Source organism: Protomyctophum parallelum (genome assembly GCF_964188405.1).
Source record: "Protomyctophum parallelum genome assembly, chromosome: 16".
Lineage (NCBI taxonomy): Eukaryota > Metazoa > Chordata > Actinopteri > Myctophiformes > Myctophidae > Protomyctophum > Protomyctophum parallelum.
In genome coordinates this window covers 38,129,656-38,134,371 of record NC_139711.1, presented here as the reverse complement: position 1 = coordinate 38,134,371, position 4,716 = coordinate 38,129,656, and positions in this window count along the sequence as shown.

The following is a 4,716-nucleotide window of genomic DNA, read 5'->3' as shown; positions in this document are numbered from 1 at the left end:
TTGTTTTTTTTTTATCCTCAAAAATGATGAAAAACGGCGTGCTATAGTATGCCGTACGGTATGGGCTATAGCCCATGGTAAAAAATGATGAATAATGAGGATTTTTTTTTTCAAAAATTAAAAAAACGATGGAATATACATGTTTTTTTTTTTTTTTTTTTTTTTCAAATCCTCAAAAATGATGAAAAACGGCGTGCTATAGTATGCCGTACGGTATGGGCTATAGCCCATTGTCAAAAATGATGAAAAACGAGGATAATCTTTTTTTTCAAAAATTCAAAAAACGATGGGCTATAACCCATGTTTTGTTATTTTTTCATTTTTTTCAAATCCTCAAAAAGGATGAAAAACGGCGTGCTATAGTATGCCGTACGGTATGGGCTATAGCCCATGGTCAAAAATGATGAAAAATGAGGATAATTTTTTTTTCAAAAATTCAAAAAACGATGGACTATAACCCATGTTTTTTTTTTTTTTCATTTTTTTCAAATACTCAAAAATGATGAAAAACGGCGTGCTATAGTATGCCGTACGGTATGGGCTATAGCCCATTGTCAAAAATGATGAAAAACGAGGATAATCTTTTTTTTCAAAAATTCAAAAAACGATGGGCTATAACCCATGTTTTGTTTTTTTTTCATTTTTTTCAAATCCTCAAAAATGATGAAAAACGGCGTGCTATAGTATGCCGTACGGTATGGGCTATAGCCCATTGTCAAAAATGATGAAAAACGAGGATAATCTTTTTTTTCAAAAATTCAAAAAACGATGGGCTATAACCCATGTTTTGTTTTTTTTTGTTTTTTTTCAAATCCTCAAAAAGGATGAAAAACGGCGTGCTATAGTATGCCGTACGGTATGGGCTATAGCCCATGGTCAAAAATGATGAAAAATTAGGATAATTTTTTTTTCAAAAATTCAAAAAACGATGGACTATAACCCATGTTTTTTTTTTTTTTCATTTTTTTCAAATACTCAAAAATGATGAAAAACGGCGTGCTATAGTATGCCGTACGGTATGGGCTATAGCCCATTGTCAAAAATGATGAAAAACGAGGATAATCTTTTTTTTCAAAAATTCAAAAAACGATGGGCTATAACCCATGTTTTGTTTTTTTTTCATTTTTTTCAAATCCTCAAAAATGATGAAAAACGGCGTGCTATAGTATGCCGTACGGTATGGGCTATAGCCCATGGTCAAAAATGATGAAAAACGAGGATAATCTTTTTTTTCAAAAATTCAAAAAACGATGGGCTATAACCCATGTTTTGTTTTTTTTTCATTTTTTTCAAATCCTCAAAAATGATGAAAAACGGCGTGCTATAGTATGCCGTACGGTATGGGCTATAGCCCATGGTCAAAAATGATGAAAAATGAGGATAATTTTTTTTTCAAAAATTCAAAAAACGATGGACTATAACCCATGTTTTTTTTTTTTTTTTTTTTTTTTATCCTCAAAAATGATGAAAAACGGCGTGCTATAGTATGCCGTACGGTATGGGCTATAGCCCATGGTCAAAAATGATGAAAAATGAGGATTTTTTTTTCTTTCAAAAATTCAAAAAACGATGGACTATAACCCATGTTTTGTTTTTTTTTCATTTTTTTCAAATCCTCAAAAATGATGAAAAACGGCGTGCTATAGTATGCCGTACGGTATGGGCTATAGCCCATGGTCAAAAATGATGAAAAATGAGGATAATTTTTTTTTCAAAAATTCAAAAAACGATGGACTATAACCCATGTTTTTTTTTTTTTTCATTTTTTTCAAATCCTCAAAAATGATGAAAAACGGCGTGCTATAGTATGCCGTACGGTATGGGCTATAGCCCATTGTCAAAAATGATGAAAAACGAGGATAATCTTTTTTTTCAAAAATTCAAAAAACGATGGGCTATAACCCATGTTTTGTTTTTTTTCCATTTTTTTCAAATCCTCAAAAATGATGAAAAACGGCGTGCTATAGTATGCCGTACGGTATGGGCTATAGCCCATGGTCAAAAATGATGAAAAATGAGGAATTTTTTTTTCTTAAAAAATTCAAAAAACGATGGACTATAACCCATGTTTTTTTTTTTTTCATTTTTTTCAAATCCTCAAAAATGATGAAAAACGGCGTGCTATAGTATGCCGTACGGTATGGGCTATAGCCCATTGTCAAAAATGATGAAAAACGAGGATAATCTTTTTTTTCAAAAATTCAAAAAACGATGGGCTATAACCCATGTTTTTTTTTTTTTTAATTTTTTTCAAATCCTCAAAAATGATGAAAAACGGCGTGCTATAGTATGCCGTACGGTATGGGCTATAGCCCATGGTCAAAAATGATGAAAAATGAGGATAACTTTTTTTTCAAAAATTCAAAAAACGATGGACTATAACCCATGTTTTTTTTTTTTCTTCATTTTTTTCAAATCCTCAAAAATGATGAAAAACGGCGTGCTATAGTATGCCGTACGGTATGGGCTATAGCCCATTGTCAAAAATGATGAAAAACGAGGATAATCTTTTTTTTCAAAAATTCAAAAAACGATGGGCTATAACCCATGTTTTGTTTTTTTTTCATTTTTTTCAAATCCTCAAAAATGATGAAAAACGGCGTGCTATAGTATGCCGTACGGTATGGGCTATAGCCCATGGTCAAAAATGATGAAAAACGAGGATAATCTTTTTTTTCAAAAATTCTAAAAACGATGGGCTATAACCCATGTTTTGTTTTTTTTTCTTTTTTTTCAAATCCTCAAAAATGATGAAAAACGGCGTGCCGTACGGTATGGGCCGTACGGTATGGGCTATAGCCCATGGTCAAAAATGATGAAAAATGAGGATAATTTTTTTTTCAAAAATTCAAAAAACGATGGACTATAACCCATGTTTTTTTTGTTTTTGTTTTTTTTTTTATCCTCAAAAATGATGAAAAACGGCGTGCTATAGTATGCCGTACGGTATGGGCTATAGCCCATGGTCAAAAATGATGAAAAATGAGGATTTTGTTTTTTTCAAAAATTCAAAAAACGATGGACTATAACCCATGTTTTTTTTTTTTTTCATTTTTTTCAAATCCTCAAAAATGATGAAAAACGGCGTGCTATAGTATGCCGTACGGTATGGGCTATAGCCCATGGTCAAAAATGATGAAAAATGAGGATATTTTTTTTTTCAAAAATTCAAAAAACGATGGACTATAACCCATGTTTTTTTTTTTTTTCTTTTTTTTCAAATCCTCAAAAATGATGAAAAACGGCGTGCTATAGTATGCCGTACGGTATGGGCTATAGCCCATTGTCAAAAATGATGAAAAACGAGGATAATCTTTTTTTTCAAAAATTCAAAAAACGATGGGCTATAACCCATGTTTTGTTTTTTTTTCATTTTTTTCAAATCCTCAAAAATGATGAAAAACGGCGTGCTATAGTATGCCGTACGGTATGGGCTATAGCCCATGGTCAAAAATGATGAAAAATGAGGATTTTTTTTTTCAAAAATTCAAAAAACGATGGACTATAACCCATGTTTTTTTTTTTTTTCATTTTTTTCAAATCCTCAAAAATGATGAAAAACGGCGTGCTATAGTATGCCGTACGGTATGGGCTATAGCCCATGGTCAAAAATGATGAAAAACGAGGATAATCTTTTTTTTCAAAAAATCTAAAAACGATGGGCTATAACCCATGTTTAGTTTTTTTTTTCATTTTTTTCAAATCCTCAAAAATGATGAAAAACGGCGTGCTATAGTATGCCGTACGGTATGGGCTATAGCCCATGGTCAAAAATGATGAAAAATGAGGATAATTTGTTTTTCAAAAATTCAAAAAACGATGGGCTATAACCCATGTTTTTTTGGTTTTTGTTTTTTTTTTATCCTCAAAAATGATGAAAAACGGCGTGCTATAGTATGCCGTACGGTATGGGCTATAGCCCATGGTCAAAATGATGAAAAATGAGGATTTTCTTTTTTCAAAAATTTAAAAAACGATGGACTATAACCCATGTTTTTTTTTTTTTTTTTTTTTTCAAATCCTCAAAAATGATGAAAAACGGCGTGCTATAGTATGCCGTACGGTATGGGCTATAGCCCATTGTCAAAAATGATGAAAAACGAGGATAATCTTTTTTTTCAAAAATTCAAAAAACGATGGGCTATAACCCATGTTTTGTTATTTTTTCATTTTTTTCAAATCCTCAAAAAGGATGAAAAACGGCGTGCTATAGTATGCCGTACGGTATGGGCTATAGCCCATGGTCAAAAATGATGAAAAATGAGGATAATCCTTTTTTTCAAAAATTCAAAAAACGATGGGCTATAACCCATGTTTTGTTTTTTTTTCATTTTTTTCAAATCCTCAAAAATGATGAAAAACGGCGTGCTATAGTATGCCGTACGGTATGGGCTATAGCCCATTGTCAAAAATGATGAAAAACGAGGATAATCTTTTTTTTCAAAAATTCAAAAAACGATGGGCTATAACCCATGTTTTGTTTTTTTTTCATTTTTTTCAAATACTCAAAAATGATGAAAAACGGCGTGCTATAGTATGCCGTACGGTATGGGCTATAGCCCATTGTCAAAAATGATGAAAAACGAGGATAATCTTTTTTTTCAAAAATTCAAAAATGATGAAAAACGGCGTGCTATAGTATGCCGTACGGTATGGGCTATAGCCCATTGTCAAAAATGATGAAAAACGAGGATAATCTTTTTTTTCAAAAATTCA